We start from the raw sequence: 24,697 nt of genomic DNA on the forward strand, positions 1-24,697 counted from the left end.
GCTTTTACACTCCTGCGGGTTTCAATTTTTTTTAATATATAAACATGTGATGTAGCTTTACCAAGTTTTTAAATCTCTGCAGTTGAATATAAAGCCAAATACATAGTATAGCTTTGTTATACCAAGATGTTTTCTCTTCCAGCTTGTGGTGGCGTGCTAACCGCCCCACAGGGAGTTATCACTTCCGCCAACTTCCCAAACAACTACCAGAATAATGCCTTCTGTCAATGGACAATCAGCACCTCCTCTAAGGTATGGATGTGCAATAGATTCAAACTTCATGTATGATGGATAAGTACCCAAATCTTACATCTAATTTTCCTTGTATAAAATCATGCCAAAGCAGAATCTCAATATTTTTCTTAATGGGTAAAATATCTACTTCAAGTGTTTTCTCCTCCTTTCCTCTCGTTGTTTTTCTTGCTTTTTTTTTTATTTTTCCTGTCTTTTTGCCCCATCTCACCATACAAGACACATGAAATATCAAATTTGCATCTTTTTTCATTCCAGTTTCAGATCACCTTCACAGATTTTGATGTAGATGGTGACATGAACAAAGGCTGTGCTGATATGCTTCAGATCTACAATGGACAGTATATGTTTGTCGGAAACCTGAATGTCTTTTGTGGGCAAACACTGCCACCATCCATTACATCCAAGGGGAACATCATGCAAATCATCTTCACCAGTGACTTCACTGTCCCTAGGAGAGGGTTTAGACTTGTTTATAAACCAGGTAAGCTTAGTCATAATTCTTTCCCATTTTATCAGTTCAAGTCATTGCTTAAAATGGCATTTTATAGTTCTGATGGCCCAGATTTCGTATGATTATCACCAGGGGCAGACTGGCAACTTTCAGCCAAGGGGGCAAGTACAAACCAGAGGCCAATGGTGCAGTGACTCTGCCCCCCTCCCACTCTCCCTCTTCCTGTCCTCCTCCTGACCCCCACTCCAGGTACTCTCTACTCACCGGCTGAATCCCGATTCCCGACCTGGCCAGCAGGGGGCAGTTTGGGGAAGCTGGGACAGCTTGGTGGGGGCTGGCCGGGAGGATGAGAGTCTCCAGCGTGTCAGTCTAAGCCGGCCTCTGTCCTTGTCTTCATCCCGCACTCAGTAGGTCAGCAGCAGGGACTTTTTACTTCTCTTCACCAGGAATCCTTTAGGCATGTCTGTAGCAGAAGCGCTGCAGCCTTTTTATGGGGCATCAGAGTGGCCCAGGGGGCAATTGCCCCCCTGCCCCCTGCCCCGGTCCTCCCCTGATTATCACAGCTTCAATATGGCCACTTTTTATGTGTTGTTTTACATGGATAAGGGGATCAGTGTTAAGGCTTAAAGTGTGTGTCAACCCAATTTTTTTTGTTGATTGGAGGAGGAATTCAAGCAGATATCTTGAGTCTTATAAGGAGATTCTTGTCTGGATCCTTATACCATATGGCAGTGTTCCTCAACTCCGTTCCTCAGGGCCCACTAACAGGCCAGGTTTGCAAGAAAACTGAAATACATCACAGATTATATAATTTGCTGCTCAGTGATTGCAGTATTCTAGTCTGCATCTCCCCAAGGTAATACTTAAAAGCTGGCCTGTTAGTGTGCCCTGAGGACCGGAGTTGAGAAACACTACCATATGGAATATAAATAGAGCGTGTTTGACCATGCGTCATAGGTGGTCTCACCTTCTAGTAAGGTGAATTTGATTCATTAGAGCACATTGAGTGTTGGAGACTTTTCTATTTCTACTTTGTTCTACTATAAGCGACTTCAATCTGGAGGACTCACCACCATCTTACTTGGAGTTTTATACCATATATGGACTTATTACATTTATGAACTATTTTTCACAATTTTTCACGTGCGTTTAGATAGGCAGCTTTCATTTATATATTTTGGATGTTGTTTTGATCCATTGCATATATTCAATTACGTTTTCTCATGATTATGTTTTATATGGGTTATTTGTGTCACGCCTTTGAGCGCTGCACTTTCACCTTATCGATTATAACCAGAACTGCCTAAACAAGGACCTTCATGGAAGGATCACCAGCTGTAGATTAAAATAATAAAACCTTTTAAGGCTCCATGCACACTGCTTCCACAGGAGGTTTGTGTCTTGTCCAATCAAACAAGTGGTTTCCGGAACATAGACACCTGGAAACCCCTTGTTTGATTGGACAAGATAGTGCTGCCTGGCTCATAAATGAGGACACATGTCTGCTTGCAATCAGCAATGAATAAGCACATGGTGTGAAACGCGTTTGCTGCTATCCTGTTTGTCTTGCACATGTCAATGTTGGACTTTTTGATTTGAAGAAATAAAACTCAAATTTCTACTTTCCTGAGACTGGAAGTGCCACTTTCTTTCTACATGCATATGGACTTCTTAGGTTGCGGACCTTGGTGAGCACCCAGTCTTGCTGTCAGCCGTTTGATCGGTGATTTGTTTCTTTGATTCTTTGGATCCTATGTATCCATACACATTAGGATGATTAGAGGCATATTTTGAGCTTAGCCTTTTGAGGCAGAAAGAAAAAACACTTTTGGTTTTTCATTTTTTGATTGAGGCTTTATGGCAGAAAAAACACTAAACACTTCCAACTCGCCTAAAGATGTGTACAAAATCGCTCTATATAAACATTATGTTTTTCTGTTCTGCTAAGGTAACTGTTTTTTTTTTTAAGCCTAGTGTGCATGGAGCCTAAAGATTGATACTAGATTGAAGTAATTCATTTTATACCTGAAACAAATTCTTTCTCTTGCAGCATAACGTATGAAAATCTGACTTCAAAACCCTCCGGAATGATTTTCCTTCACTCTGAAGACAGGAGGTGGATGACAAAGAATGACATGATTTACAATATATATATTTTACAGTATAATGTTTTTAATGGTAGTTTTTATACATCTGTATTTTAAAGACATACTGTATATTGGTATATATATATATATATATATATATATGCAAATTGATTCTCTAATCGGCAAGTCCAGATTTTTCCAATTTTATTAGTACAGGTATTTTTATAGCACCATAATTTACACAGTACTTTGCATACTGTACAATTACATCAGTCCCACTCCCTTCCCACAAAGAGCTTACGATCCAAGGTCCCTATGACACCGGCATACACATACTAGGGGCAGTTTAGACAGGATCATAACAACATACCCCTGTCCTGACAGCGATTCAAACTGGAGACTCTAGTACTTTGGAGCAGAATATCTTAGAACCTAGTAATACAGTAATATTAATTGTAATGCAGTTGAAGTAGATGTAAACCCAGGCCTACTAAAAGTGTGTATCATAAACAATTGCCATTATAAATAAAACTTGTATTGATCCAAAGCTCTCCCAAATACACTATGTCATCAAAAGTATTGGGACACCTGCCTTTACACACACATGAACTTTAATGGCATCCCAGTCTTAGTCCGTAGGGTTCAATATTGAGTTGGCCCACCCTTTGCAGCTATAACAGCTTCAAATCTTCTGGGAAAGCTGTCCACAAGGTTCAGGAGTGTGTCTATGGGAATGTTTAACCATTCTTCCAGAAGCCCATTTATGAGGTCAGGCACTGATGTTGGCTTGCAGTTTCCACTCTAATTCATCCCAAAGGTGTATTATCAGGATGAGGTCAGGACTCTGTGTAAGCCAGTCAAGTTCCTCCACCCCAAACTCTCTCATCCATGTCTTTATGGACCTTGCTTTGTGCACTGGTGCGCAGTCATGTTGGAACAGGAAGGGGCCATCTCCAAACTGTTCCCGCAAAGTTGGGAGCATGAAATTGTGAAAATGTCTTGGTATGATGACTCCCTAAGAGTTCCCTTCACTGGAACTAGGGGACCAAACCCAGCCTCTAAAAAACAACCCCACACCATAATCCCCCTCCACCAAATGATTTGGACGAGTGCACAAAGCAAGGTCCATGATGAGCGAATTTGGGTTGGAGGAACTGGACTGGCTTGCACAAAGTCCTGACCTCAACCTAATAGAACACCTTTGGGGTGAATTAGAGCGGAGACTGAGAGCCAGGCCTTCTGGTCCAACACCAGTGCCTAACCTCAAAAATGCGCTTCTGGAAGAATGGTCAAACATTCCGATAGTCACACTCCTAAACCTCGTGGACAGCCTTCCCAGAAGAGTTGAAGCTGTTATAGCTGCAAAGGGTGGGCCAACTCAATATGGAAGCCTGCAGACTAAGACTGAAATGCCTAAAAAGTTCATGTGCATGTAAAGGCAGGCGTCCCAATACTTTTAACAATATAGTGTATGTTCTGGATGATTTACGACTGTTATGATTAGTGTGCTGTATTTGTGTTGTGGCTACAACTATGAACCTGTTCTTCTGTGTATCTGTGGAAAAATTAAATATATTAAAAAAAAAAAAAAATACTTGTTTTCACCATTTTCATCCTTTGTTGCATCTCAATTCTGCTGAGCACCCACAACCTTGTAGCAGTCATTATCTATTTACATACACTTGCCCCAAAAGAGGCAAATTATATTTCTGATATGTGGTTTGATGATGGTGACAACACTGGACCATGTCTGCGTGCTGCCTGCACTGGGGAGCTACAGGTCATTGAGGGAACCATGAATGCCAACAGTGTGGAGACTGGGCCACAGGGCAGTATTCCAACATGATAAAGACCCCCAAATACACCCCAAAGATGACCACTGCCTTGCTAAAGAAGCTGAGGGTAAAGGGGATGGACTGGTCAAGCATGTCTCCAGACCTAAACCCTATTGAGCATCTGTGGAGCATCCTCAAACAGAAGGTGGAGGAGCTCAAGGTCTCTAACATCCACCAGCTCCGTGATGTCATCATGGAGGAGTGGAAGAGGACTCCAATGGCAACCTGTGAAGCTCTGGTGAACTCCATGCCCAAGAGGGTTCAGGGCGTGCTGGAAAATAATGGTGGCCACACAAAATATTGACACTTTGGGCCCAATTTGGACTTTGTCACTTAGGGGTGTACTCACTTTTGTTGCAAGCGGTTTAGACATTAATGGCTGTGTGTTGAGTTATTTTGAGGGGACAGAAAATTTACATATAATAAAATATTTACAAAAACGTGAGGGGTGTACTCACTTTTGTGAGATACTGTATGTGTTAAAGAAAATAATTCTAAGTAGCTGGTTATGAGCTCCTTAGGGAACATCTTCTTGAGCGTGCTTTGGGGCACAGTGTTGCATCCGGGAAAAATAAACAAAAGGGCCATTTAATAATTTGCATTGCTTTATGAAACAATTACCATGAAGAAAAATATTTTAATACATTTTACAAATGTGTAAATTAAATATATTGCTCCCTAAACACATAGATGAGTATATTGGCACTAGAAATTTGGAAGTTTATAAAAGAAACACTATCATTCCAAAAGTATTGGGACACCTGCCTTTACACGCACATGAAATTTAATGGCATCCCAGTCTTAGTCCGTAGGGTTCAATATTGAGTTGGCCCACCCTTTGCAGCTATAACAGCTTCAACTTTTCTGGGAAGGCTGTCCACAAGGTTTAGGAGTGTGTCTATGGGAATGTTTGACCATTCTTCAAGAAGCGCATTTGTGAGGTCAGGCGCTGATGTTGGATGAGAAGACCTGGCTCACAGTCTGCGCTACATCCCAAAGGTGTTCTGTCAGGTTGAGGTCAGAACTCAAGTGTGCAGGCCAGTGTGCAGGTGTCCCAATACTTTTGGTAATATAGTGTGTGTGTATATATATATATATATATATATATATATATATACAGTCAGGTCCATAAATATTGGGACATCGACACAATTCTAATCTTTTTGGCTCTATACACCACCACAATGGATTTGAAATAAAACAAGCAAGATGTGTTTTAACTGCAGACTTCCAGCTTTAATTTGAGGATATTTACATCCAAATCAGGTGAAAATCAGGTGAAAGGTGTAGGAATTACAACAGTTTGTATATGTGACCAAAAGTAATGGGACAATTGGCTGCTCAGCTGTTCCATGGCCAGGTGTGTGTTATTTCCTCATTATCCCATTTACAAGGAGCAGATAAAAGGTCCAGAGTTCATTTCAAGTGTGCTATTTGCATTTGGAATCTGTTGCTGTCAACTCTCAATATGAGATCCAAAGAGCTGTCACTATTAGTGAAGCAAGCCATCATTAGGCTGGAAAAACAAAACAAACCCATCAGAGAGATAGCAAAAACATTCGGTGTGGCCAAATCAACTGTTTGGAACATCCTTAAAAAGAAAGAACGCACCGGTGAGCTTAGCAACACCAAAAGACCTGGAAGACCACGGAAAACAACTGTGGTGGATGACCAAAGAATTCTTTCCCTGTGAAGAAAACACCCTTCACAACAGTTGGCCAGATCAAGAACACTCTTCAGGAGGTAGGTGTATGTCAAAGTCAACAATCAAGAGAAGACTTCAGTGAATACAGAGGGTTCACCACAAGATGTAAACCATTGGTGAGCCTCAAAAACAGGAAGGCCAGATTAGAGTTTGCCAAACAATATCTAAAAAAGCCTTCACAGTTCTGGAACAACATCCTATAACCAGATGAGACCAAGATCAATTTGTATCAGAGTGATGGGAAGAGAAGAGTATGGAGAAGGAAAGAAACTGCTAATGATCCAAAGCATACCACCTCATCAGTGAAGCATGGTGGTGGTAGTGTCATGGCGTGGGCATGTATGGCTGCCAATGGAACCGGTTCTCTTGTATTTATTTGATGATGTGACTGCTGACAAAAGCAGCAGGATGAATTCTGAAGTGTTTCGGGCAATATTATCTGCTCATATTCAGCCAAATGCTTCAGAACTCATTGGACCGCGCTTCACAGTGCAGATGAACAATGACCCGAAGTGTCAAGATATGAACATATATTAAAGAACTTTTTCATCACATAATCCAGAGTTCCCTCTTAACATGAAGATATATTTTAATATTAGTTTTAGAATTCTGTCTGTTATTGTGTAATTGTTCTATTATGTCAAGAAGTTGTTTACCAGATGATAATTTCCCGGAAAAATAGATAAATGTTATATTGGCTTAGATAACCATAATTCCAGTAACCGGCTATTCATTTCATATTATCCATCATTTTAATTGTCATGTTGACCTATAGTTGCTCATCCTGTCTCGGTCAAGTTGACCATATGACTTCTAAGTAATCAACAAAGAATGTATTGTGTAATCTTGTGCAACCATTTCCTTGGACTCACGCTTCTCATAGGCTCTCATGTAAAAGTTATGTATAAAAGCTGTAACCAAAATGTAATCTGTGTCACAAATCCGTTGGAGGATTATGTGAACCGTTGTACGGCTGTATGGCGTATATTCTGAGTAAACATATGGAAAGGAATGCAAACCTGATTGGCGTAGATGTCCCTTTATTTCAAGGCTCAAACTTAACATTTGAACTTAACAGAAGCATACTCGTTTTTTAAGGGAAAGAAGTGGAATGTTATGCAATGGCCAAGTCAATCACCTGACCTGAATCCGATTGAGCATGCATTTCACTTGCTGAAGACAAAACTGAAGGGAAAATGCCCCAAGAACAAGCAGGAACTGAAGACAGTTGCAGTAGAGGCCTGGCAGAGCATCACCAGGGATTAAACCCAGCGTCTGGTGATGTCTATGCATTCCAGACTTCAGGCTGTAATTGACTGCAAAGGATTTGCAACCAAGTATTAAAAAGTGAAAGTTTGATTTATGATTGTTAATATGTCCCATTACTTTTGGTCCCTTAAAAAGTGGGAGGCACATATACAAACTGTTGTAATTCCTACACCGTTCACCTGATTTGGATGTAAATACCCTCAAATTAAAGCTGAAAGTCTGCAGTTAAAGCACATCTTGTACAGAATACTTAGACGGGAAAGGTACAGATCACAACATTTTTTAATTTCTTCAGATTATTAATGTAGCAGGTTTTCCAGGCCTGTGGCCTGCAGTGGGTCTGCCATTGTTACCGGTTACCTCTGAAGCACATGTGAGCTGCGGCCCTGGGAGTGAGAACTGACACATTGACAACTCCGGCATCTTTGTTTGGTTGTTTTATTGTAGTTTTAGGGGATGGGAGAAGGGAATGAGTGGGATACTCCTTTGGCTCGACTATACAATTCTGGGACTTTTATAGCAAAAATGCCCGTTAGCGCTGTCTTGACGCCAGCCGACGCTAGCCAACGCTTACTGATGCTTTTAACACACTGTATCTCTGAAAGCTGTGCTGGAACTCTGACTTAAGTCTAGAAGATCCAGGACTGTGGAACATTGAACATCTGACACTGCTTGCACTGCAAAGTCACTGATTACTTTCTCCAGCCTTGCCCTGGCTTGAGGTAGCTTGCTGTGTATTCCTGTATGGCTGCAACTCTCAACTGATGCACTTACACTGTGCATTAACTCTTCAGGGCCCAAACTGCAGATGCCCCCTTTACCACTTCAGGGTCCTCAACCTAGGTACCCCCTCTATCACTTCAGGGTCCTCTGACTAGGTACCCCCTTTACAGCTAGCTGATACTTGGATCCTAGAACCTTCTCTGGAGTGGTTCCCACTGACTCTAGGCAGACCCCCAGGGTCAATCCTCAGTACTCACGACTTGTGTAGGCTTTCCTGGGACTGGACCCCTCTCGCTCTCCACTGGTTCTCGGCACACCGGATCCCCCTCAGCTCAATTCAGCACTCTTTGGATTCTCAGGCAGCACCCGAGACATCCGCTTCCTCTGACAGGAGGAGAGACAGCCGTCCTCTCCCTCCTGGCACTCTGCTTACCGCCAAAGACAATGAGTCATGCCCTCCTTCAAACTTATACCCACTCCCAGAATCCTTTGCGGCAGAATCTGCCTTCTGGGGTAGTTACAAGCCTGAATGTATCCCTGATTGGGTTTCCTTCACTGCCCTATGAGAAGCCTCTCACAGAGCCAGTGGGGAGACTCCCCCTTCAGCAGACACATCTGGACCAAAAAGAAATCATGGCCCTGCTGTTAGGCAGACAAGGCCCACTATACATTTACCTAGCACATACCTGTAGGGTGCTATTTTAAGAAAAAAAAATCTGTGTGTGTGTGTATGTATCTAAATTCTCCTATATATACGCTTTACCAATTTAAAGCTGTTATTCACCATAGAAAGAACAATATTATACTATACCTGCTGACTTTTAATAAAAGGACACTTACCTGTCCAAGAATCTAGCACCATCCTTACCTGAGCTGGTTCTTTGCTGGTCTTTGGGTCCCCATCACCGGCATGTTTAGTGTAGGAGGCCAGCTGTGACTCATTGTGGCTTCACAGCTGGCTTCCCGCTGTGCATGCATGCTTTGTGAATGGTCCTGCAACCTTCTTGGACTGTGGGCAAAAAAAGAGGGGGGGGGGGGAGTTGAACTTTCGCTCTGCTTGCCTAGGTGATTCAGGCAGAAGTGGGAGTGGGTACCTGCCAAAACTAGGCAACCTGTGAAGCTCTGGTGAGCTCCATGCCTAAGAGGGTTAAGGCAGTGCTGGAAAATAATTGTGGCCACACAGAATATTGACACTTTGGGCCCAATTTGGACATTTTCACTTAGGGGTGTACTCACTTTTGTTGCCAGTGGTTTAGACATTATTGGCTGTGTGTTGAGTTATTTTGAGGGGCCAGCAAATTTACACTGTTATACAAGCTGTACACTCACTACTTTACATTGTAGCAAAGTGACATTTTTTCAGTGTTGTCACATGAAAAGATATAATAAAATATTTACAAAAATGTGAGGGGTGTACTCACTTTTGTTAGATACTGTAAATGTATAAAAGTACAGCTCATTTGATCAAGCAGTTGATAGGAAGCAACTGTCAGACTTCAAATGACTTTTGACCCCTTGACCCTCATCAGTTGAATGTTTGGTCCACTCATGTGAAAGGGTCCTATCTAAAAATCTGACAGGCGGACCCATTCAGACCATCCATTGTCCTGTATGGAATGGTGGGTGTCAACGGACATCCGTCTGGAGGATCGGATCGGATGGTAGTCAAATGTAAATGGACAGGCGGTCCATTAACATCTGATCACCCATTGAGGAGAGCCACCCGTCTGCTCAGTGGGAATCAGCGAACAGATTCCCCACTGAGAAGGTGGACTCCATAAAGCCTGCTCCATGTGAAAGGGGCCCTAGTCCGGGTCAGGTTAAAAAAAAAAGAATGAACAAGGGAAAAGGATACATCTTCTCGAAGGCTCAGTTCACACTGCTGCGCCCTGAAAGTCGCCCGACTTTGCCAGGCGACTTCAGTGTGACTTGATGTGATTTGAAGCGATTTAAAGCAACTCTGAAGTGACTTTGAAGCAACTTCTGTGAATGCCTGGGTAATCTTCCTGTAATGTCGGATCCAAATCACATCAATATAGATGAGTATCCGACTTGGAGGAGACATCCAATAAATTCTATGGGCACAAGTCAGATAGAAGTCGCATTGAAGTAGTACAGGAACCTTTGCTAAAGTTAGAGCGACTTCAGTAGTGGTATTTCAGACAGCTCTCATTGACTAACATAAGAAATTTCACATGTCAATGACTTGGGATCTTACAAGTCAGATCCTAAAGGCCCGTACACACGTACCGATCGTCGGCATACAAACGTCGGCGGACGAAAGATCTGCCGATTGTACGCGTGTTAGTATGGTGCCTCCGACAGATGTCTGCGCACAATCCGCGGACAAAAGTCTTTCGTGCAAACATGAAAATTTTTGTCTGCGGACACCAGAACGGACGATTGTTCGCCTGTCAGTACAGAATTCGGCCGACAGACCGCAGATTTGCAAGACTGGGCATGCTCAGAAAATTAAAAACACAGGGAAAGTTAACCATTACATGACATCACTTCTGCAGTCAGCTGAAGTCTGCAGACAAAATTCTTGTGCTGTCCTTGTGCTGTCTTTGCACTTTTCAACAGACACCGACATCCCGGGGAGAAAAGAGGAACATTTGTATGCCGACCATCGGTACGTGTGTACGGGGCTTAAGTCGCGGCAATGTGAACTGAGCCTAAGACCGCATTCACACTGAAGCGGCACGACTTCTCCACGACTTCAGGGGCGACCTATGAAGTCCCGTGCACCGCGACTTCCGCGCGACTTGCACGGACTTCATATAATGAATGTCTATGTGAGTCGCTCCGAGGTCGCCCCAAGTAGTACAGGACCCTTTTTCTAAGTCGGAGCGATTTGTGTCGCTCCTATTAGAACGGGTCCTGTACCAGTCAATGGACCGGGAGGGACTGCGACTTGTCAGGCTGACAAGTCGACCTGACAAGTCACGGTAGTGTGAATGGAGCCTTAGGGTGATATCCTATATCAACACAATGATAAATATTAACAAAATGAAATATATGAAGGCCCGCATAAACCTTATCATGACTGGTTCTCTTTAAATTTATGCTCAGAGTGTATCTTTAACACTTTCAGCTCCTGGTCTTCCTGCTTGTTAAGCCCTAGGCATCTGATGCCTCCAAGTCATTTCTCACACACAACCTTCATATCTTCCTAAAGGTCCATACACACTATAAGACGATCGGAAGAAAAATGTAATACGGCTTTATTTTTTTAAATTCAGCTGTCAGAGGGGAAGCCAGCTGATGACTCATCGGTTGTTAAGGACGTGGTGGCCGGCTTCCCCGCCCACTGCTTAGCAACCAGCTAATTTTACATTCAGGTGTCAGCGGGGAACTCTGCTGACAGATGATGAGTCATCAGTTGTTAGGACGCCGGCAGGTGCCGACTCCTGACAACAGGTGCAAAAATGGACCGTTTGTCCGCTTCCATTATTAAAATGGAAAAAAAGGCTTTTCTTCAATTTAAAAAAAAAAAAACTGATTTTAATGAAGACTAATGTCAGAGGATGTCAACGGATGATCATCTGCTGACATCTGCTTCCCCATAGGAATACATGGGTGTCCGTTTTTCATCTGTCAATGGACACTTGAAAAACGGACAAATGAAACGCCTGCAAGAAAGGACCCTAAAGCTTTCCTATCCCCGGGTAGCTTTCAATGTACTATGAGGTCACCTTCCATAGCATTCACAACCATATTCCATTTATGTCCTTCCTAGAGTCTTCAAGTGAGAAACTGAGAAATTAAACAGCCGCTTCCCGCATTTTATTTAAATGAATTTGACATTTTTAATGTTCACTTTAGGCATTTGCTCCCCAGCTGAATGGAATTTCATATTATAATATTATTATTATACAGGATTTATATAGCACCCACAGTTTGCGCAGCGTTTTTGCATTGGTTCATGCTCCCTATTGTCCATTCTACCCACTCCCATGCACATTTTTTGACACCCCCTTGCTTATTAGATCACAAAAACTAGGCATTTTAAATGAACTCCCTTTGATTCCAGTGGGATGAAGATTTTTTGAACTGAGCTGAACCCAGGAAGTTCAGCCCATCGCTAATCAAGATATACCGTAATTGCAGCCTTAGGAAGAAAATACTACAAAGCCAATGTATACAAAGATGCAAAACAATCCATGAGCCCTGAGGTTCTGATCGTCTTACTATTGACATGTAAAGACTATTTGACTACCATGTATTATTTCCATTACATTACATGGGCGAATACACTGTATAACACAGCAGGGTTCCTATTCAGATGAAAGAGGTGAGACCAGATCCACGTAATATCTTGTAAATGAAGGCAATTTCTATCAATTCACAATGAATACACCTGTCAGAGACGGGAAAAAGTTAAACTATTTCTCTACCCAATAACATATAATAAAAGGTGACTGAGGCATAATGTAAATTGATAGTCACAAAGTACAAAACAAAAAAGGAAAGTTCACAATATCTTATGCTACTCCGTATAAAGTGATTTTCAGTTGAGTTTTCTTCACAATACATAACCTAAAATACAACATACAAACCAAACAATTAAATGGGAAGTGGATGCTTTATCAGATAGAAGACTCTCTGGTGATCTCTGGTGTTAAATTGGACACTAGGAATGGGCTCGGTTGTGTTGAGGATCCCATCTGCCCAATCCCGCCAGGAAGCCAACACTGCACACGGCAAATCACAGGCAGTGAGAAATTTCCCGGTCCGCAGCTGCACAGATCGGGAAATGTCTCACTGCCTATAATTAGTCATGTGCTGGATCGGGCAGGTGGGATCCCGAGAACACTCAAACCCATCTGTAGTGGACACAATTAATGAAATATGTGTTCAATAGTCTCTGGGTGCTTGTATGCAGTTCCATAAACTAGACAAAATTTAAATGCTGAATATGCAGAAAAGTGACAAGTGCTATGTTTACAAATTGATAACAGAAATCAAATGTTATATCTCATTTACACTATATCCAAAAGTATTGGGAAGCCTGCCCTTACATGCACATGACATTTAATAGCATTCCAGTCTTAGTCCATAGGGTTCATTATTGAGTTAGCCCACCCTTTGCAGCTATAACAGCTTCAACTCTTATGGGAAAGCTGTCCACAAGGTTTAGGAGTGTGTCTATGAGAATGTTTGACCATTCTTTCAGAAGTGAATTTGTGAGGTCATGCACTTATGTGGGATGAGAAGGCCTGACTTGCAGTCTCCGCTCTCAGGTTGAGGTGCAGGCTTTTTGCACTGGTCCAAATCATTTAGTAGAGGGGAGATTATGGCGTGGGGTTGTTTTTCAGGGGTTGGGTTTGGCCCCTTAGTTCCAGTGAAGGGAACTCTTAAGGTGTCCGAATACCAAAATATTTTGGACAATTTCATGCTCCCAACTTTGTGGGAACAGTTTGGGGATGGCCCCTTCCTGTTCCAACATGACTGCGCCACTAGTGCACAAAGCAAGGTCCATAAAGACATGTAAGAGCAAGTTTGGGGTGGAGAAACTTGACTGGCCTGCACAAAGTCCTGACTTCAACCCGATCGAACACCTTTGGGATGAATTTGAGGGGAGACCACGAGCTCCCTTCCCAGAAGAGTTGAAGCTGTTATAGCTTCAAAGGGTGGGCCAGCTGAATATTGAACCCTACGGATTAGGACTGGGTTGCATTTTAAGTTCATGTGCGTGTAAAGGCAGGCGTCCCAATAGTATTGGTAATATAGTGTATGTGCAATGGTATCCTTTAAAAATGTGATATTACATAACAAAAAAAAAAAAGTTACAGGCACTAAAAATATGAATCCAAAATAGTACGTTGGTATAAATGTAATCCCAGCAGTATATTAAACTCATAAACAAATGTTTAAACAGAAAAGTGACAAGTGGTAAAAGTATGAGTCCATAATATAGTGCTGAGTAAAATGTTTCAACGTCAGTGCATATTTCCATAAAATCATGTTGTGTGCCGGTATCTCCACTCGTGCTCCCCTCTTTTACCGCACTCACCAGAAAGCTCTCCTCACCAGTAGGTAAACAGCATTCATAGCACATACTGGCTGTAAATAGGTTCCCAGATCCAAGGATTTTCTGTCTCTCTTCTTAGCTCCTCTGCCCCATCAACCTCATACACATGTAGGAATGACCAAAGGCAAACTCCATTGTGTAAATCTGTATAAAAATGTATTAAAAGGTATTCCGAAATACACTTCCCAAGCATAAAAACCAGGATATCCAGGATGTGATGCGTTCCACGGACTGAAACAATTGCAATGCTTAAATGTGCATGGAAACCCTAACTGGATGACCTTTAGCTTGTTGTAGAACTGAAACATGATAAAAAAAAAAAAAGATGAACAAGAGATGAAAGTAAAGATTAAAATGAGTACAGAATTGTATTTAATAAAATGATAATTAAAACAACTGATGAGTGGGTAATCACGGTACTACTAGATTTACACTATATTACCAAAAGTATTGGGATGCCTACCTTTACATGCACATGTAACTTTAGTGGCATCACAGTCTAAAGCTGGATGCAAACTATACAACTTTCCTTTAGATTTACCAAAACCATATAATATGAGGTCAAACATAAACACTTTCAATTTGTATGCAATCAGGCCGGCCCTTGCACTACATAGTTGAAGGTAAATCTAAAGGAAATCTAACAACATAAGTTGTATAGTGTGTATCCAGCCTTAGTCTGTAGGGTTCAGTATTGAGTTAGCTGACCCTTTGCAGCCATACCAGCTTCAACTCTTCTGGGAAGGCTGTCCACAAGGTTTAGGAGTGTGTCTATGGGAATGTTTGACTATTCTTCCAGAAGCGCATTTGTAAAGTCAGGCACTGATGTGTACAAGAATGCCTGGCTTCCAATCTCCGCTCTAATTCATCCCGAAGGTGTTCTTTGGGATTGAGGTCAGGCCAGTCAAGTTCCTCCACCCCAAACTCGCTTATCCATGTCTTTATGGACGTTGCTTTGTGCACTGTTCCAAATCATTTGGTGGAGGGGGATTATGGTGTGGGGGTTGGGCTTGGCCCCTTAGTTCCAGTGAAGGAAACTCTTAAGGCATCAGCATACCAGGACATTTTAGACAATTTCATGCTCCCAACTTTGTGGGAACAGTTTGGGATGGTCCCTTCCTGTTAGAACATGACTGCGCAACAGTGCACAAACAAGGTCCATAAAGACATGTAAGAGTGAGTTTGGGGTGGAGGAAACATTCCCATAGACACACTCCTAAACCTTGTGGATAACCTTCCCAGAAGAGTTGAAGCTGTTATAGTTGCAAAGGTGGGCCAACTCAATTTTGAACTCTACGAACTAAGACAGGGATGCCATTAAATTTAATCTGCGTGTAAAGGCAGGCGTCTCAATACTTTTGAAAATATAGTGTATATGTAAAGAAAATAAATGAAAGTATTGCAACTGAGCACTGTTGTGTATACCCACACCTAAGGCCCCTTTCACACTGACGGACCTACTGGGTCTACCTGTCAGTTTTTCAGGCGGACCTGATTGGACCAAGTTTAAGCAGCCATCGCCAGTGTCTCCATCATATGGTGCATGGTTATCTAGGCGCAAGAGCAGACTTGGAGACCTTTCCAGCTGCGCATCCACTGGCTTACTGGGTCTTGAGGATGGACCACTGGCCAAAACTTGCTCAATATGCAATGGAGCTACTGGACTGTCCTGCTTCCAGTGTGCTTTCCGAACGGACATTCAGTGCTGCTGGAGGTTTTGTGACAGACAAAATAGTGCATCTGTCCACAGACTCTGTTGACCAGCTGACTTTTAACAAAATGAACCAGTCCTGGATCAACAAGAGCTATCAGGCCCCTGATGCTGATGTAACTGATTGAATTTGCTAGGGGTCTGCCATCCCTTGAAGACTGCATATGCTGCCTATCCTATCCCTCTACCTTTATTCTGCTAGCTTCCAGCAATGTTTTTGGTTTAGGTCACTACCAACCCCCAAGGCCTAATTTTTCTGCACTTGTATGACAGGTGCATACAATTGAAATGTTGTATGTCATTTTTAACAGCAGGCCCTGTCCCTGTGCCCTGCTAACTGTGAGGGGTTACGGTATTCAGGCACCACCAACACCAAAGGTGTTTTTTTGGCACCTGTGTAGAACATGCGATTTCAAATTTGCAGGGAATTCTTACCAGCAGGTCCTTTTCCTGCACCCAGCAAGAGTAACTGTGAGGCCTTGGTTATGGTGTTCAGGCCCCAGCAACACCAAAGGCCCAATTTTTGGCACCTGTATGACAAGTACATGCGATTTCAAATTTGTATGGATTTTTTAGCAACAGGGCCTGTTACTGCACCCAGCAAGAGTAACTGCGAGGGGTTACGGTGTTCTGGCACCATCAATAACCAAGGCCCAGTTTTTCTGCACCCGTATGACAAGTACATGCAATTTGAAACTTGTATGTATATTTTTTATATGGCTTTTTTTGCTTTAGAAATGTCAGTATAGCTGCAGCTGGCTACATACATCGTAGAGATGCACTACTTTACAGGCACATTCAGGGGATCCCCCAGGCACAATATTTGAAGGAATTTTTCATTTTTATAGTTTCACTTTAAGCCTCATTAAAATCAGAAAATCAGTGCTCCTTTAAAAACGATCTTTTTAAAAACTTTTTTTTTCATTGCTACATGTTCCCCAGGTCAGGACCCGGACCCCCATACACTTTTTTGGGGCAATAACTTGCATTTAAGCCTTCAAAATGAGGCCGTTTGATTTTCGAGGTTCGAGTCCCATAGACTTCAATGGGGTTCGTTTGTTTGAACAAACTTTTCCTCTGTTTGCGGTGTTCTGGTGCGAACCGAACCGGGTGGTGTTCGGCTCATCACTATTTGTAAGCATTGTAAAGTCAGAAGGTTTTTTATCTTAATGCATTCTATGTATTAAGAAAAAAAGCCTTCTGCACGTAGCAGCCTCCCCAGCACCCCTGATACTTACCTGAGCCCCATCTCTGTCCAGCGATATCCACGAGTCCCTCTGCTGTCCGGGGCTTTCCCTCCTGATTGGCTGAGACACAGCCATGGTGCTATTGGCTCCTGCAGCTGTCAATCAAAGTCAGTCAGCCAATCAGCAAAGAGAGGGGGCTTGGGTGCCCCCATAGCACGCTGCTTGCTGTGGGGGCATTCGTCAGCAGGGAGGAGCTAGAAGCAGCAAAGGGGAGGATCTGGGCTGCTCTGCGCAAAACCAACTCCACAGAGGAGGTAAGTATAACATGTTTGTTATTTAAAAAAAAAAAGAGACCTTACAATCACTTTAAGGTTTACAATAGCAATTGTGGTTCAAATGAAAGGGGCCGTACCAAAACCACTCTGCAACTGTGTGCAATGCATGCAATTGCAGCACAGTGGTGGGGGCTATTAGGGGGTCAGAACAGGCAGTGAGGATTAGGGATGGGCTATATGTCCTTTTTTTACACTTTTTTGGTGAATGGGTAGGGGTACGATGTACCCGATACCCATTCACATGGGGGGGCAGGGATTTGGGGGGCCCCACCCACAGACCCCCACAACCATAGCCCAGCGTTGTTGGGAAGAGGCCCTTGACAAGGTGCTTTGGGGGGCACCCCAAATCACCCTCTCTATGTTGAGGGCAAGCGGCCTGGTAAGGTTCAGGAGGGGGGGGGCGCTTGCTTGTTCCCTCCCCCCTATCCTGGCCTGCCAGGCTGCATGCTCAGATAAGGGTCTAGTATGGATTTTGGGGGACACGTCACACCGTTTTTTTTTTATCTGTATTGATGGGAGCCGACAATACATTACAGCCGTAAGCAAGTTTGAACGAAATGTTTTCCTTTAGAAGTGTGAGTATAGCTGCAGCAGGCTCCATACATCGTACAAATGCGCTACTTTACAGGCACATTAAGGGGACCCCCTCCAGGCACGATATTTAAAGGAATTTTTCATTTTTATTCTTTCACTTTAAGCATCATTACAATTAGGGATAGACCGATTATCGGCAAGGCATATATATTGAGGGCCGATATGCACTTTTCTCGATATATCGGTATCGGCCCTGGAACTGGCCGATATTGCCGATATTTTTGTGATGTCATTCTGCCTTCTTAGGCCGCCTCCCTCGCCTTGGACAGCCTCGTCTAGAGTTGGGACTAGTCTCGTGGGAGTGTATCACAGCCATATACCCACCCACAGCAGCCCGGTGCCAGCCAGACACCCACATCCACAGGCCCTGTACCAGCCAACCAACCACAGGCACTGTACCAGCGAGCCAGCCACCCACAGGCCCTTTACCGGCCAGCCACAGGCACTGTACCAGCCAGCCTGCCAGCCACCCACAGGCCCTGTACCACCCAGCCACCCACAGCCCCTGAGCCAGTCACCCACCAAACCCCAGGGTGCCAGCCAGCCAGCCACCTACCACAGGGTGCCAGACAGCCAGCCACCCACAGACAGGTTGCCAGACAGCCAGCCACCCACAGGCTCTGTACCAGCCAGCCACAGGCACTGTACCAGCCAGCCAGCCACCCACAGGCCCTGTACTAGCCAGCCACCCACAGCCCCTGTGCCAGCCACCCACCTACCACAGGGTGCCAGCCAGCCAGCCACCCACCACAGGGTGCCAGACAGCCAGCCACCCACCGCAGGGTGCCAGACAGCCAGCCACTCACCACAGGGTGCCAGACAGCCAGCCATCCACCACAGGGTGCCAGCCAGCCAGCCATCCACCACAGGGTGCCAGACAGCCAGCCACCCACCACAGGGTGCCAGCAAGCCAGTCATCCACCACAGGGTGCCAGCAAGCCAGCCATTAAGCATTCAACAAAAATTAACATGTTCAGTACCAGAGTTGAGTCAAAAATTGTCTATATTTTTCAAAACTTTAAATGTACAAAATATCAGCCAATATCGGCCGATACCGATATGATGTGACCAAAATATCGGTATCAGTATCGGCCCTGAAAAAACCATATCGGTCTATCCCTAATTAAAATCACTGCTCCTTTAAAAACTATTGTTTTAAAAACATTTTTTTGCATTGATACATGTCCCCCAGGGCAGTATCCGGACCCCCATACACTTTTTTATGGCAATAACTTGCATTTAAGCCTTTAAATTGAGGACTTTTGATTTTTCATGTTTGTGTCCCATAGACTTTAATAGAGTTAGCATTGTCGCTAGAACTTTTTCCCTGTTCGAGATGTTCTGGGGCAAACCGAACAGGGGGGTATTCGGCCCATCATATGTGAGGATAGGATGTAATGCCTTCCAGCAGAAGGCAACACTAATGTAAACGGGCTCTAAGGTTTTGCTGAATTCTCCTAAATGGCTCTTCTCTTGTGGGAATTGTCAGGACCTAACCCATAAACTTCATACAGATAGTAAAAGAAATTCACTCCTGTAAGAGGTTTTTTTTTTTTTTTTTTTTTAGGAAAAAGGTGTCACTGAAGCTTTATCACCAATCCTGGTTTCACAACAACAAAAAATGTTCTAAATCCAATTTTCACAGGGACAGAAAGTGAGGTGAAATCTTCTGAACAGGGGCACAGACAGCAAAACAAACGTTACAGGGGTGTTAACCCTTCCCTATGCTATCCAAAAAACATAAATTATTTTTTGGCTGGAGGTACACTTAAAAAAAAGTACCTGTTCAAACAGAACCTATCTTGTTTGTAACCCGGGGACTGCCTGTAATGATGAAAAGATTAGTACCATGCCACTAAAGCACATTATAATACCACTGATGTGAGATGTCCTCCTAGAAGTTTGAAAATAAGTTCAATAATCACTTTATTGAGCTGTCTGTGGACACCCTTAAGCCCATACACACGATCAGATTATCGAACGATCTGTCGCCCGTTTTTTGTGACATGCTAGTCTGATGTGGAAAGTGAAGAGGTTACTTTCATATGAATTTTCCTGTACGACAGAATTATACTTCAGAAGTGATGTCACATGTTGGATTGCTTTGTATGTGTTCTTTCGTCTCTGAGCATGCCTAGTCTTGCTCTGAAGATTTTTTTTCCGTCGAAATCTGTACTAATGAGACGAAAATCAGACGTTGTGTTGACGGACGACAAAAATTTTATAGCCTGCACATCAGGATTTTTTCAGCCGAAAATTCGGAGTCGGCTGTCGAAAGCACCATACTAACAATCCGAAAATCGGCAGATCGGTCGTCAGACGAATTTTCCCTACAGATTTTCTTATCGCGTGTACGGGCCTTTACAGAACCCCTTTTGTTATGAAACAATAGTACATGGCAATACCTCCCTTACATAGTGTAACGAATTTCTAATGACATGGAGCATCAAAGTATAATGAAGGGCGTAGCCAGCAGGATTGGCTAGTGGAAAATAAAGGACATTGGGGGGTTATAGCTAAGGTACTAAACCAGAAGCCTCACCAAAGGAGTCTCTGCAGAGCAGCATAGAGAAAATGAGGACCTTACTACTTCTTGCTGCTACATGCAGTGCATGCTTGGCTTTACCTGTTCAGGTTGGTATAAAGCTCATTCATATCTTTAATATCTGCAATTACACAATGTTTTTTTTGTATGTGTAGTAGCAATAATGCCTAATCTACAAGTGCAAGTTTTAGTAGTATGTAACTAAAATCTCTAGAGGTAACCCATTCCCAAAGATTGGTGCTAATTTTTAACAAAGTTTCTTTTTTTTTTTTTTTTCACAATATTAAACTTTATTTAGAAAATTAAAAAGGCATACATAGTGCAATACAAGGAAATAAAGTGCTATATGCACATAACAAATAATCTCTTTCAGTAACAGATAGCAAGGAAGTTTCTTTCATCTAAGAAAAGTAGAGTAAATAGTCCCAGATTCATATACATGGACTGGTACAGACATCTGAAACTGCCAGAGCTGGTGCAATGAGTGGAAAATATCTACCAGCAAAGTCGTTTTTTTACATAACTTGCTTATAATTTCTATTGTCCAATTACCCGCTCTGTGCAAAACCAGCACCTAGCACCAGCACATACATATAACATGTTTATTTTGCTTTGGATTTTGGGTTTTTTTTTTTTTTGTTTTTTTTTCATTAAGTATCACTTTAATCCAAAAATTTATGAAATTTAGAATGTCAAACGTGTTTTCATGATGTGTTAGAACAATAATGTAAATGATGCATTTATTTAGCAGTGTATCTGTACTTATGTACCTTTTAAATTTTCAATATTCACTTTAATACTAATTTTAAAGTGAAAGTAAACCCCTTTTTGTAAACTTGTACCTACCGGTAAGCCCGTAATAAGGCTTACCTGTAGGAACTTTAAATATCTCCTAAACTTGCACTGTTTTTTTTTTTTTTTTTAATATATAATTTATTTATTTATTTTCAATACAATGTATAAAAAAACTATTCCAGATACTTCAAAGTTTACAATGCATATAATCGCCTCCCATACCCCATTCCCCTTCAACCCACCCTCCTCCCACTATTCATCCTCTTTTTTACCCAAAGTGTACCACTTCTCTTTCCTCTCTTTTACTCAATCTACCCCCTAATCTGTCCATGCTTCTATATATTTGTTAGTCTTTTTGAAGTCTGCTCATTTTCTCCATTTATAAATAGGCAAAAGGAATAGTGCGTTACTGAAATAACAATGGTGGATCAATATAAATCAATATAGTAGATACAAATAATAAACAACACAATATATGAGTCTCTGTAAATAATATCTGTCTGCTTCAACTTTAAAAAACAATAAAGTGAGTGTTAAGCCCCGTACACACGCACAGATTGTTGCCCGTAAATTGTTGGCCAACGTCCGATCTGCCGATTGTAGGCTTGTTAGTATGATGCTTCCGACAACCAACTGCGAATTTTCGGCCGAAAAAAATCTGGTGTGCATGCTATAAAATTTTTGTTGGCCAACAAAAAACGTTCGATTGTTCCTCAGTCAGTACAGATTTCGGCAGACAAAAATCAGATGAGCAAGACTGGGCATGCTCAGAGAAGAAAAAAAACAGGGAAAGTCACATGACATCACTTCTGAAGTTGGTTTTTGTTAGCCAACAAAAGTCCAGTGCAAGTCTACAGTAGAGCACATTTCAACCAACAAACAACACTGGACAAAAGTTGGCCGATCAGTTGGCCAACAATCTGTACGTGTGTACGGGGCTTTATACTGAGAGCCGTATACCGCTCTGGTAAGAATTAAATTCTACCATCGGGTGTCACCATCTCACCTACTGTCACTTTATGAGTTTGATTGTCACTATTGGAGTGTTTTTGCGGTAAGAGTCCACCCAACCACAAAGAATATTTGATTTCCTCAAGCACCTTTTGTCTGCTATTTTGTCACGTCACCTTGGCACAGACTTATCACTTTATTGTTTTTTAAAGTTGAAGCAGACAGATAATATTTACAGAGACTCATATATTGTGTTGTTTATTATTTGTATCTACTATATTGATTTATATTGATCCGCCATTGTTATTTCAGTAGCGCACTATTCCTTTTGCCTATTTATATTTCATTATTTTTTTTAGTGCTGCTTCCATCTTTCTACACAGTTTTGCGCACCTTCATGTACACTGCTACTTGTAAACGGACGTTTAGGAGCAGTTGGGCGTTTTATTCAGAAGCCCCTGAACCCTCTATGTCAGTGATGGTGAACCTTGGCACCCCAGATGTTTTGGAACTACATTTCCCATGATGCTCATGCACAGTGCAGTGTAGTTGTGCATCATGGGAAATGTAGTTCCAAAACATCTGGGGTGCCAAGGTTCGCCATCACTGCTCTATGTTATCTTATCTGTCCACGTACACTGAGTCGTTAAGCCCCGGTTCACACTTGTGCGTGTGCGGGGCTCGCATGTAATATCGGAGCGCACTGCTCCGACATTACATGCGATCAGCTGTGCGGTGCGAGTTTAGCCATACAGTTTGTATGGCTAAATTCGCATCGCACCCGGAGCAAACACGCACAGGAGGCATTTTTGCAGCCGCATCAGGATCGGATCGCACAGCGGTTCACACTTGTGCGATCCCATCCTGTGCGAACTGCACGATCGCACTGCGATATGCGATCAAACTGGGGGTGTCGTTAAGATTACATTGACACCCCCAGCGTATCGCATATGGCAGTGTGAACTGCCGGGGGTGCGTGTGCGATGCGGGAACAGGCTGCGGATTCGCAGCCTTCCCGCATCGCATAAATGTGAACCGAGCCTTACAGTCATTTAGAGGCAGTTGAGTTCAGTGTCGTTTTTTGGAAAGCGATTATTTGCGTTCAGGATGTTCAGAACGTGTGTTTACCGGTGTTTCAAACGCAAAACGCGACCGAACGCGATCACCCGCGTTTAGCGCTTGCTTTTTGCTGTTTAAAGGGGAATGATTTTTTGACCTCTAAAAACGGATCAGAGCGCAAACAAACGCCCGCTAAATGCTGCTAAACGCGGCGGCAACGCAACACAACGGACGTTTTAAACGTCCTTTACATAGCTGCTAAATTCCAAATGACTTTTTAAAACGTCCCGTGTACATGTAGCCTTACTTTCACAAATATTGCTCATTTTCTCCATTTGTTTGCAAAGCTCTCAACCTAGTCCTCATCTCTGCTCCCTAAGTATTCCATGCTATATATGTATTCAATTGTGTTGAACAAATCTCTCAAGGTGGGGCTTTCTGCCTCTAACCATTGCTCCCTTTGCAGCATTTATCAGGTTTGGAACGATCGTATTTTTATACTGCTTGTGTGATTTATCTGTTCTATGAAACAAACATGTCCATGTTTTGTTCATTATATACACTCCAGTAATTTCCCCGATATACTGCTGTACTTTTTGCCAATAGTCACGAATCTTTGGACACCAGATATGCTACATTGTGCCCCGCATATTACAATCCCTCCAACACTGTTGTGATCTTTCTAGGTGGATTTTATGTGCTTTTACCGGCATTATATACCATCTAAATATGCTTTTATAATTAATTTCAATGGTATTCACATCCTTCGCAAAGCAGTATACGGCTCTCAGTAGAACACTCGCTTCGTGCTCCCCTAAACCTGATCCAATCTTTTCTGCCCATGTTTCATTGAACAGAGGTCCCTCCAGTTCCGCCATCTCTGTTAACATCTTGTATATCTGGGATATACTGTGTTTTATTTTTGTTAGTGTTAGTGTGTTACAAAGTTTTTCCACTGTGTTCAAATCATTCTCATGTCTAATTGGTTGTGGCAGAGATTTAACGAAATGTTTTAACTGCTGATATCTCTATTCATTTTTTTATCAGTTTCCCACCCCTAGTGTTGAGTTCTTGTATGATCTAATCTTTCCACCTTGTGTTATATTTTTTTTAACTGTATGTCCCTTAGGGTCCTTTCACACGGGCGATCCGATCCACTTG

The 24,697-nt window shown here is 42.6% G+C and overlaps 1 long non-coding RNA gene across 1 annotated transcript in view; it reads left to right on the forward strand.

The window, feature by feature from the left end:
• The first annotated feature begins 141 nt into the window (after nt 1-141).
• The window catches only part of LOC309558889, a 51,794-nt gene continuing 27,238 nt past the window's right edge, over nt 142-24,697 (forward strand). Inside the window, exons 1-3 of the long non-coding RNA XR_014225432.1 lie at nt 142-252; nt 511-736; nt 2,757-2,822. This is a non-coding gene — a long non-coding RNA (uncharacterized lncRNA). The remainder of the gene's footprint in view (nt 253-510; nt 737-2,756; nt 2,823-24,697) is intronic.

This window comes from Pelophylax lessonae, assembly GCF_965119305.1.
Source record: "Pelophylax lessonae genome assembly, chromosome: 6".
Classification (NCBI taxonomy): domain Eukaryota; kingdom Metazoa; phylum Chordata; class Amphibia; order Anura; family Ranidae; genus Pelophylax; species Pelophylax lessonae.